Raw genomic sequence first — 12,947 nt, 5'->3', positions numbered from 1 at the left:
AGAATAGAAACTCCAGAAGTCAACCCACGCCTCTACAACCAACTTATGTTTGAGAAAGGAGCTAAAATCTATCCCTGGAGCAAGGACAGTCTGTTCAACAACTGGTGCTGGGAAAAGTGGATTTTCACATGCAGAAGTATGAAGACCCCTAGTTTACACCGTATAGAAAAATCTTCTCAAAATGGATCAAGGACCTAATTCTATGATGCAAAATACCACCAAATTATTAAAGAAGATTGGGGAAACCATGTTAGACATTGGCATAGACAAAGAATTCTTGGAGAAGACCCCAGAAGCACAGGCAATCAAAGCCAAATTTGACAAATGGAATTAGATAAAATTTAGAAGACTTTGAACTCAGCAAAGTGAAGAGGCAACCAGAAGAATAGGAAAAAGTATTTGTAGACCATGCAACTATCCAGAATTTATTATAAAGAGCCCCAGAAGCACATGATAAAATGCTCAGGATCACTAGCCATCAGGGAAATGCAAATCAAAGAGGTTTCACCACATCCCAGTTAGTATAGCTTTTATACAGAAATAAAAAAACAACCAATGCTGGCGAGGACGCAGGGAAAAAAGATAATCCACTGTTGGTGGGAAGTTAAAATTGTAGAGCCACTGTGGGAGACAATATGGAAATACCTCAGAAATCTGAATATAAACCTACCATATTACCCAACCTTCCCACTCTTTGGCATTTACTTGAAGAAAAAATCAATATATGAATGAATTGTCTATATCCCAATGTTTATTGCAGTTCAGTTCACAATAGCTAAGGTATAGAATCAACCCAGATGTCCAGCAATCAAAGATTGGATTGTGAAATTATGGTATATGTACACCATGGAGTACTACATAGCTGTAATCTAAAAATAAAATCCTGTTATTTGTAATAAAATGAATAGGATTGGAAACGATTATAGTTAGTGAAATAAGTCAGTCCCAAAAGACAAACATCATATGTTCTCCCTGATTTGTGGTAACTAACAGAGTATCTAAAAGGTAATCTATAGAAGTGAAGTTGTCACTTTGAGATGTGATGATTTTGAAAGCTCTTATCTTGAATATTGAGCAGTTTTCATACTATTTGTTGAACTGTTTACTTAGTGTACAATTAATCTTATAAGTAAAAGGTTAATTGAAAATAGATCGTTTTGAAAAATAAGAATGGGAATAGGAGAGAGTGGAGAAGAACTGCAAGTGGGAGGAACAGTAGGGATGGAAGAATCACTGTGTTCTTAAATTTATGAAGTTTGTATGCCTTAAGTGAAATGTTTCCAGGCTTAAAATACAGATGAGGCATTATCAAAGAAATAAATTAGAGGTTGTTGTAATGAAACATATCAAAGGAAATACAGAGATAATAAAGAAATATGTAACAATTTAATTCATAGTAATACCAGTGTAAGGCAAGGGCGCAGAAAAAAATATACTATTTTTAAGTATTTTTCAATTTGATTGAGATAAAACCCTTTAAGATCACAACGTTAAGATGAATGAACTCGAAGTATAAGAAAAAAAATCTTGCAGGTCTTTGAAAAAAAGTACATAGAAACATGAATCTATACATATTCAGGATGTGTGTACCCATATATAGGTACATGGATTTTATTCTTAAGTCTTTAAAGATAACTGTCTTCTAACAGAAATCATGTATTCAACAGAATTAAGGATAAAAATCATAAGATACACAGAAAAAGTATTCAGTAAAACTCAATATTCATGAATTGCCAAAATAGGTCTGAGCAGTTTAATGCGGAAGAAACATACCTCATTATCATAAACATGCCTCATTATGCATACTCACAATATGGAAAGAGATCAAAGCATTTTATCTAAGAATTTTAGCAAGAGAAACCAATAAAAGGCTACAACTAGGAAAGGAGAAAGTAAAAAGTATCCCTGTTGGAGATATTATTCTATATATAGAATAGCCTGAAAACTCCACCAAAAGATGCTTAGAATTGATGAATTTAGTAAAATATCTATACAAAATCAAAATAACACATCAGTAGTCTTTTTACACCAAAAGTCAACACTGAGGAATAAACAATCCTACTTAAAATGCTGCAAAAAAAAAAAAAATTTAGTAGCAAATTTATTCTAGGATATGAAATAGTTCTACGATGACAACTACAGAACACTAGTGGAAATACTTGAAGAAACACACAAAGATCTGCCATGCTCATAGATTGGAAGAATTAATATTAAAATATGTATAGTATGCCAAGTGATTTAGATTCAACGTAGTACTAATGAATATACCCATGGCTTTATTTACAGAACTCTAAATAGCCAAAGCTACCTACAGCAAAATTAAAAAAGCTGGAGGCATACTGGTTCCTGACTTCAAGACATACTACAGAGCTATAATCCAAGCAACATGGTACTCATAAAAATAGACACCTAGAGGAAATAGAGAAACAGAATAGGGACAAGCAGTGAATCCATGCAATCAATATTAGTATCAATTTTTTTTGAGATATGATTCCAAAGCGGAGATGACAAAAGCAGAAATGGATACATGGAATTATAACAAAGACTTTTCCGTGTAGTAAAATAAACAGTTAACAAAGTTAACACACAGCAGAGGGGATGGAAGAAAATATTTTCCAATTATTTACCTGGCAAAGCATTGATACACAATATGTAAAGCTCTCAAAAAGTCAACAAAACAGTTTAAGGAATGGGTAAAGTATATGATGAGGACTTTCTCAAATGAAATAGAAATTTCTAATATGCATATGAAAAGATTATCATTAGCCTTGCAAATACAAACAATTACAATGAGATGCCATTCCAGTTAGAATGGGTATTATCAAAATAACACAAACCAACAAACCTGGTATGGATGAAAAAGCAAGCCCTTATAAGCTGTAGGTGGGAATGCAAATTAGTACAGTAGTTACGGAGATTAGCATGGAAGTTCACTACCCCCAAAATCCCTAAAATATTTACCATGTTACTATCCCCCTTCTGTATATATAGCTAAAAGAAACAAACTCTGTATATAAAAGAGATGTCTAAACTCCCATGTTGATTGCAGAGCTAGTCAGAAGAGCCACGATACGGAATCAACCTAAGTAGGTATTTATCAGCGGGAAAATGTGCTAAGTGTTCACAATGAAATATTATTTAGCCAGAAACCAATGAATTCATAACATTTGTGTCACAATTTGATGGAGTTGGAGGTTACTTTAAGTAAAAAAACTCTAAAGCACCTCCTAAATTAAAATTATGGGTAACCTATCAAAAGTAATGTGGAATCATACTAAATATTTTTGATGATTTGATTTCTGTCCTCTAGAATAAGTTGAAGTTTTAGGACCAGTAGTTATCACTAGGATCTTATTTGGAAATAGAATGAGATTATTAGGATAGACCATCTTGCAGTATGTCTTATTTAGCATAGACTCTAATTCTCATGGATGAGAATAGAGTCACACAGAAGAGACAACCATGGGTTGATAGAAGCAAAGATTGGGGTAATGCATCTGTAATCTGCAAGAATGTCAAGGATAGCTGTTGTACATTTGAACTTAGAAGAGGCAAGGAGATATTCTCTCTACATATTGCAGAGAGAACATGGCCCTGATTTTACTACGTTTCAGTTGAGTAGACTCCCAAACTGTGAGACAATAAATGTTTTAAGTCACTGAGATTATGGTGCTTCCAGCAGCCTAGGAAACTCACACAATGCTCAACCCAAAAGAAAGCCCTAAAAGAATAAAAAAATATGATAAATAGAAATCAAATAACAAATTTGTAGATTTAAATGTAGCCATAACAATAATCATAATGGATGTAAATTACATATAAAGTACATTGAAAAGTCAAAGAATTTCAGATTGGGTTACACAAAATGTAACTATATGTTCATCTGAGAAATGCACTTTAATGACAAATATATGTTAGAAGGGTAGAAATAGAAATGCCAGTATGATTCAAAGAATGTTGGAATGCCTATATTAATACCAACAAAGTATACTAAAGAGCAAAGAATATTAGAAGAGATAAAGAAATTTGTTTCATTATTAAGGGGTTAATTTAACACAAGAATATAACAACATTGTTTATATGCCTCATAAGAAATATTCAAAGTATGTGATACAAAACTTGATAGAACTGCAAGGAAAAATAGATAAATCCACAAGTAAAGCTTGAGATTCTAATACTACATCTGTTTCAATCATTAACAGAATAAAAAAAAAGAGTAATTTAAAGAATAAAATTTGCAAGGTTTTAGAAGACTTAAGCAACATTATTATCTACCTTAGGAGACCATGTATAGAACATACATCAGTGGAATTGTACAGTCTTTTTACTTGTATGTAAAACCACAAAATCGTTTTGGGCCAAAATCAAGTATTAACACATTTTAAAGTGAATACCGAAATGTGATTCAGGAAAATGGGGGTTAGGAAGCTCTAACTCATTTTCCCCCATGGTGATACCAGGAAAGAACCAGACTGGCTAACAGCTTTGGAGGAGCTTTGGGAAATGGAAGTTTAAAGCAACCTGGCAAATGCCCAATGAAGGAAAAGCTACATGTAAAGTGGGAAATACTATGCATTTACTTCACATACCTCATCTTCTCCTTGGTATGCTGTGGTCTTTGTCTGGAAACTGTAGCAACCCAATTCCCTCCCTCAAACCAGAGGGAGAAAATGGGTTATGTTTTACCTAACACAGATATCTGATGTGTAAAGTGGTGGTAGTTCCTGGTGGTGAAAGCTGCAATGATACTACAAACTTAGAGATACCCAGAGGGAAAAATTATGGATGGAGACAAAAATGACCATATATGGCTCTGAGGAGAAACTGAGTTTAACCTAGGAAAAGCAGATGGTGAAAAACAGTAGTTTTTAATGGGAAAGTGAAAGTCACACAGGCATAAGAAAGATGCATGCTCAGAAAAGACCTAAGAAGACCTTAAGGTTTTCACTCAGCTGAATCTAGGCATAGATACAGTCAGCCAATCAGTAAAGGATTGCTCTGGCATAGCATCAGTATACAGAGAATAGGAATGCTGGGTACATTTTCAAATATCTAATTTCAAACAAAAATTGCTAGCTGTAAAATGGAACAGGATGGGGCTCGTGCTGTGGTGTAGTAGATTAAGCCTCTTTCTGTGGTGCCAGCATCCCATATGGACACTGGCTTCAGTTCTCGCTGTTCCATTTTCAATCCAGCTGCCTGCTGATGTGCCTGAGAAAGCAGTGGGATAAGGCTCAAGTGATTAGGCCCCTGTGCCCACATGGGGGACCCAGAAGAAGCTTCTGGCTCCTAACTTCTGATCAGCTCAGCTCTGGCTCATGTGGCTATTTGGGGAGTTAACTAGTGGATGGAATACCTCTGTCTTTTCCCTCTCTCTGTAACTCTACCTTTAAAATAAATGAAATAAATCTTTTTTATAAATTGAATAGGAAAAGATAGCTAAATGAAAAGAAAAATTGGCAGAGACTACCTGAAGAAGCAAAGATATTGAGTTTAAAGACTTTAAAACATTTGTCATAAATATGTTCAGTTAAAGGAAAATAAAACATCTAAAGGAATGAGGAAAATTGAATAAAGTGAGAATAGCAACACAGCAGAAATTATGCTAGTAAAGGAGAGCCAAATATAAATCCTGGTGCATAAATTAACTGAATTTAAAAAATTTGCCTTGAGGGATTCATCAGCAGATATGAAATGACAGAAGAAAGAAGCCACAAACTTGATAATGAGCCTTCAAATTATGGAATCCATGGAACAGAAAGAAACAACTGAAGAAAAATGGAGTCTGGGGAACTTATGGGAACTCCATCATTGGAAACAATATGGGTATTATGGGAGTCCTAGAAGACAAAGTTATTTGAAGAAATAGTATCACATTCCCAAATCAAAGCTGAGTGAATTCATTTATCACTAAAGCTGCCCTAACAGAAATGTTAAGGGAGTCACTTTTGACAAAAAAAAAAAAAATTAGTACATTGGCATGGGTCAATTTATGATATCAATTACATAAATGGTGACAGAGTACCATAGAAGTGGAGGCTTTTTAATTAAAGTTGCTATCAATCCAAATTAAATTGTAAAAATAGATAAATGACATACAGTCTCAAAAACTATTAGATAATGAGTAGGGGATATATTGGTATTTCAGTCTGGGGCAAAAAACTTCCAGAAATTCTGTAAAACATAATGATCACATTTCTTTTATAGCTCAGAGAACAGTGTTATATTATTGTATCATATACATTAATACAAAATCCCACACAAAATAAAATCCTAAGGATATTAAGTTAGTCTGCCTTCAAATTAAATCATATCACTTTCACACATAATACATTTAAAAGAATGGAAATCATACAATGTCTTCTCTTAAGACCACAATAGAATTAAACTAGAAATAACAGAAAAAAAGAAAAAGGGAGGGGAGGGCCGGCGCTGTGGAGCAGTGAGTTAACTCCCTGGCATAAAGTGCCAGCATCCCATATTGGTGCTGGTTTGAGACCCAGCTTCTCCACTTCCAATCCAGCTCTCTTCTATGGCCTGGGAACGCAGTAGAAGATGGCCCAAGCCCTTGAGCCCCTGCACCCACGTGGGAGACCTGGAAGAAGCTCCTGGCTCCTGGCTTCAGATCCTCACAGCTCCGGCCGTTGCAGCCAATCAGGGAGTGAACCATTGGATGGAATATCTATCTTTGTCTGCCTCTCCTCTGTGTAACTGACATTCAAATAAATAAATAAATCTTTCAAAAAAAAGGGGGGGGTGAATATATGGAACTCTGTACTTTTTCAAAATCTAAAATCACTAAGTTTGTTAAAATGAGGCTCAGAAAGCTGCACATTGCCAAATATGTGGGCAATAAAAGGTACACTTCTAATAAAACATACTTTAAGGAAAAAAAATCTGAAGAAGTTAACATCAGTAGTAACAAAATGAAAATGATAATGCATGTCACCAAAATTTGTGACATACACTCAAACCAGTACTTAGAGGGAAATTTACAACTTTCTTTGGGCAAGAAGAATTAACTATATTCAATTACCTAACCTACCATCTTAGGAAATCAGAAAAAAGTAAGTTAAATCCAAAGTAAGCAGTAGTTAAAAAACAGGAGAAAAACTGATATTTTCAAATGAATAGAGAAAGTAAATGAAATCATAATGTGATCCTTTGAAGTGATAAATAAAATTGATTGTCTGCAGGCTTTTTTTTTTTTAAAGTAGCAAATTACTAATGTCAGAAGGCAAGTCCACAAGTCCCATGTATATTAAATTGATAATGAAGGAATGTTATAAAGAAGCCAGTGCATTACATCTGCTATGACAAAATCACCAATGATGGGTTTATAAACTACACAATATTATTTGTTACAGTTTTGGATCATGAAAATTCCAAGGTCAGAGTGCTGGCAGGTTCAGCATCTGGTGAGGGCCAGCTTCCTGGTTCCTAGACTATTGTCTTTTTGCTAGTTCCTCACATGGCAGAAGATACAGGGAGCTCTTGCATGCTTTTATAGGTGTACCAATCCCATGTATGAAGGCAGAGCCTTTGTAACATGATAGTCTCTAAAGAATCCTCACCCCCTCCTAGTTCTTGCCTTGTAAATTAGGATTTTAACAAATTTTAGGGGAGACAAAAGCTGTGACAAAAATTATGCCCACAATTTTGATAATTATTTCTTTCAAAGGATTCCCCTGACAGAACTTATCTGCCAAACTTCCTACAAGAAATTGATTATGTAAATTGTCCTATATTATATAAATTGAATCAGTAAGTGCTGGCATGGTGGTACAGTTGGTTAACCCTCTGCCTTTGGCTCTGGCAACCCATACAGGTGCCAGTTTTAGTCCCGGCTGCTCCTCTTCCAATCCACCTCTCTGGTATGGCCTGGGAAAACTGTTAAGGATGGCCTGAGTGCTTGGGCACCTGCACCCATGTGGGAGACCCGGAAGAGGCACCTGGCTTCTGGCTTTGGATTGGCACAGCTCTGGCCAGTGTGGTGATTTGGCGAGTGAACAGAAGACATTTCTGTCTCTTCCTCCCACTGTCTGTAACTCTGTCTCTCAAATAAATAAATAAAATCTTTAAAAAAATAAATTGAGTCAATAATTATCCTTCTAAAAGCTAGGCCTAAATGGGTTCACTGTTGAATTTTACTTAATATTTATGAAAAAATTTCACCATTTTCCTATTTTCTTTTTCAGAAGACAGAATCCAAGGAAATACTTCCTCACCATTCTATAGGGCCATTATCACCCTCCTAGCAAAACCAGACAAAAGGCTTTATAAGAAACAAAATGATACACTGGTAACACTCATATACATAAAAGCCAAACTTCTCAATAAAGTAGCAAGTTGAATCCAACAGTATGTAAAAAATATTATAAACCATGACTATGTGGAATTATTCCAGATATACAAGGTTGGTTCAACATTTGAAAAGCATTCAGTATAATCCATCACATCTAACAACTAAAATCACATGATTACATCAATAGATGAGGAAATTCATGTAACAAAATCCAACACTGCTTCATGATGTAAGCACTTAGTAAACTAGGAATAGAGGGGAATTTCCTCAACTTTATACATAACATCTACAATAAACCTATGGTTAACAACATACATAATGGTGAAGAACTACAAGCTTCCTTGTTAGGATCAGGAAGAAGGCAAAGATGTCCTCTGCTTTTCCACATTATACTGGTAGTTCTTGTTTATGGAATAAGAAAATTAAAATGTATGCAGATTGTGAAAAATAACAAAACTATTGGTTACATGATTGTATATCTTGGAAACCTGGATCAACTGACAATATATCTCCATGAGCTAATAGGTGAGTATAGCAGAGTTGTATGATACAAGGTTAATATACAAAGGTAAATTTATTTAGCAATAAAAAAGTGGAATTCAAAATGTAAACTATGGTTTACATTTGCATCCCTCAGGAACTGAAACCCATGTATTAAGCTAACCATATGTACCTGCTTGCACACTTTAAGAAAACCCAAGCATAGTTTTAAATAATGCAAATATTCCAAGTTTTTTTTGAATATCCTTACAAGATCTATATGAGGAAATCAAGAAAATCATGAAAGAAATTGAAGAACTAAATAAATGTAAATATTCCATGTTCATGGGTAGGAAGTCTCAGTATTGTCAGCATGTTTCTTCCCAACATGAACTATCAGTTCAAGACAATTCCAATCATAATCCCGGCTAGTTATTTTTGTGACTTCACAAACTGATTCCAACGTTTATGTGGAGAGTTAAGATGCAGAACAACCAACAGTGTGTATAAGAACAAAGTTGGAGGATTGACACTACCCCAGCTCCAAGATTTACTATGAAGCTATATTAAGCTATATTAAACATACAGATCAATCTAACAAAATAAAGAGCTCAGAAGTAGGTTCACACAACTATAGTCAAATTTCTCTTAGAAAAGGAACAAGGGCAATACAAAGTTATTTCAAAAGTTCATGGGAAATGTGCAGTATATTTTAATTTCATTTGCTATGAACCCTTTGAATTAACATTATACAATGGTATAAAGATAGTCTTTTCAACAAATGGTCCCAAACAACTACACATCTAAAAACAAACCCTAAGTCTCACAAAAATAAAGTATAGCAGAGAATTAAACACCAATCTTAAAACTATGGAACTAGGAGCTGACCTTGTCCTATAGTGGGTAAAGCTGCTTTCTGTGATCAGGCATCCATATGGATGGTCGTTTGAGCCTTGGCTACTCCACTGCTTATGGGTTCCCTGCTAATGCACCTGGGAGAGTAGCAGACTGTGGCCCATGTGCTTGGGCCCTTGCACCCAAATGGTAGACTAGGAAGAAACTCCTGTCTTTTGTCTTAAGCTTGGCCTAGCCCTTGCTGTTGTGGCTATCTGGGGAGTGATCCAGCAGATGGAAGATCTCTGTCTCCCCCCCCCCCCCCCAACACACACACACACAACTCTGCCTTTAAAGTGAGTCAAATAAATCTTAAAAAAAAAAAAAAGCTATGAAACTATGAGAAGTCATAGGATAAAATCCAGATCCTGGTTTTGGTGATGACTATGTGAAACACCAAAGGCAACACTCATGGGTGGAAGCACAAACTGGACTTCAGCAAAATTAAGAAATTTCTCCTCTGCAAAAGACACTGTCAAGATTATGAGAAGACAAGCCATAAATGGGAAGAGTATATATTTATAAGACTCATTTATTAGAGGAATATTACAAAGAATATGAATTAACAAACTCAACAATAGGAAAACAATTACAAAATTGCGCAGATATTAACATACCCATCAAAGAAGAAAAAAATAATTAAGCATATAGAAAGAATGTTCTACACAAGTGATCAGGTAAATGAAAACTAAAACCTACAAATGTCTGTTACATTGGCCAAAATTAAGGGCAATGACAACATCAATTGCTGATAAGAATATTGAGCAACAAGAACTCTGATTCATTGCTAGTAGAATGCAAAGTGATACAGCCATTAGGAAAGCAGGTTAGCCATTTCTTACAAAAATAAATATACTGCTACTGTAAGCTCTGGCAGTCATACCTGAAATTTGCTTGAAAGATTTGAAATCTGTCCCATAAAAACATTTACATGGATGTTTATAGCAGCTTTATTCATAAATGATAAAACATGGAAGCAATCAAGATGGCTTCAATGGGTGAAAGGATAGATAAGCCACAGCATATCCAGAAAAACTGAATATTAACACTAAAGAGAGGCTCACATCCATGAAAAGACTTGGAAAAATTTAAATATGTTACTAAGTGAAGGAAGTCATTCATGCAGTATAAGCACACAACATTCTGTAAAAGATTAAACTATGGAGATGGTTTTAAAAAATGAGTGTTTCAGCAGTATAGAGGGTTAAATAGCCCAAGTAGAATTTTGGGGGGAAGTTAAAATATTCTGTATACTTCTATAATGGTAAATACATGTTATTAGGCTTTATTAAGACCCATAGATTATTTAAGACTGAGTCCAAATATATACCATATTCTTTAATAATGATGTATAAATGTACATTCATTGGTTGTAACAAATATTCCATTACTCCAGTAGTACATGTTGTTGATAATATGGGAAATTATTCATGTGTGGGACAGGTGGATATGGGATATTTCATTTCCATACAATTTTTTCAGATATGGAATCAATCTGGATTTTCACTGATGAATGAATGGATAAGGAAAATTTGATATACATACACAATGGAAGGTTATTCAGCCATACAAAGGAATGAAAAACTGACATGGCTATATGGAGGAACTGATATCATGTTAAGTAAAATAAACCAAACACAAAGAGATACCGCATGTTCTCTTTCATGAGAAAGCTTAACAAAAATAGTTGATCCAAACTTAGAATAGTGATTACTGCAGGTTGCACAGAGTGGGAGAAGGAGGAATAGATGAATGTTAGAATAATGGGTCCCAAAACAATCTGAATTAACAGGTCCAGTGTTTCATTTCAGAGTAGGGTGAATATATTTTATTCCATATAAAAAACCAGAAGTGGCAATGGGCATTGGCACAGCAGTTAAGAAGTCACATGCCATATCAAAGTTCCTTGGTTTGAGTAATTGTTCCACTTCTGTTCTAGCACCATAGGATGTAGCAGATGATCGCTCAAGTACTTATGTCCCTGTCATCCACATGGGAGACCTCATTGAGTTCTATGCTTCCTGCTTTGACCTGGTCAAGTCCCATCTGTTACAGCCACTTGGAAGTGAACCAGTGGATGGAAGATCTCTTTTTTTTTTTTTCAATTACAATACATATAAATAAAATGCTAAAAACAAATGGTAAAGAGGAGTTGTGAAACTGCATACAGAAAGAGAAGATTTGGAGTAGATAGGCTAGTTACTTAGCTTGATGAAGTTATGCTGAGTATGTGTTGAAGCTGAGTATGTGTTGAAGCACTGCACTGTATTCCACAACAATTACATGTTAAACAAAGTTACACAATTCCGAAATGGATACAGAACTTAGAGACTTTTTTAAAAATAAGATATGGCCTGTAAGTATATGCAGATACTCAGTGCCACTTATCTCTAGGGAAATACAAATCAAAACCGCGAGGTAGTATGTATACCCATTAATTTGGCTACTATAACAATAAAAATAACAAATGTTGGTGAGGATGTGGAGAACTTGGAGCTTTCATAAGTTGCTTCTGGGAATGTATAATGTAGCAATGGAGGAAAACAAATAGTGTTTCTTTTTTTCTGAAAAGATTTATTTTATTTATTTGAAAGACAGAGTTAGAGAGAGGTAGAGACAGAGAGGTCTTCCATCTGCTGGTTCACTTCCCAGATAGCCACAACAACCGGAGCTGCACCGAAGTGAACCCAGGAGCCAGGTGCTTCTTCCAGGTCTCCCACACAGGTGCAGGGGCCCAAGGACTTGGGCCATCTTCTACTGCTTTCCCTGGCCATAGAAGAGAGCTGGATGGAAGAGGAGTAGCCGGGACTAGAACTGGTGCCCATATGGGATGCCAGTGCTTAAGGCCAGTGCTTTAACCCACTGTACTACAGCGCCAGTCCCAATAAATAGTGTTTTCTATCAGTATCCAAGAGTATCTAATTTGGTTCCTTAGAAAATTAAACACAGAATTATGATTTGATATGGTAATTGCACTAACCATATCTCAACTGAAGTATTCAAGCAAAACCTGTATAATATTCATAGCTACCCTATTCTCAATACATAAAATGTAGAAACAACTCAGTTGCCTACCAATGAATAAACTGATTCACAAATATGGACAACATAAAATGGAATATTAACCTGAAAAATAATGAAATTCTTATACATACCGCGATATGGATGAGCCTTCATGCTAAGTGAAATAAGCCAAGCACAGCAGGATCAATAAAGTAGGTCCCCTCTTATTTGCGGGGTGATATATGCCAAGACCCACAGTGGCTGC

The 12,947-nt window shown here is 35.3% G+C and overlaps 1 long non-coding RNA gene across 50 annotated transcripts in view; it reads right to left on the bottom strand.

The window, feature by feature from the left end:
* Positions 1 to 12,947, bottom strand: part of LOC103351270 (uncharacterized) — a 235,567-nt gene that overhangs the window by 123,875 nt on the left and 98,745 nt on the right. For 40 of the 50 annotated variants that reach the window (XR_011380571.1, XR_011380581.1, XR_011380579.1 and 37 more), the window contains one exon: positions 1 to 12,947. This exon is cut by the window's left edge and continues 25,681 nt beyond it. The exons of the other annotated variants lie outside the window; for them this stretch is intronic. This is a non-coding gene — a long non-coding RNA (uncharacterized lncRNA). 50 annotated transcript variants of the gene reach the window in all.

This window comes from Oryctolagus cuniculus, chromosome 12 (genome assembly GCF_964237555.1).
Source record: "Oryctolagus cuniculus chromosome 12, mOryCun1.1, whole genome shotgun sequence".
NCBI classification, from domain to species: domain Eukaryota; kingdom Metazoa; phylum Chordata; class Mammalia; order Lagomorpha; family Leporidae; genus Oryctolagus; species Oryctolagus cuniculus.
The sequence above is the reverse complement of the archived record's forward strand: the minus strand, read 5'-3'. Positions and strand labels throughout refer to the sequence as shown.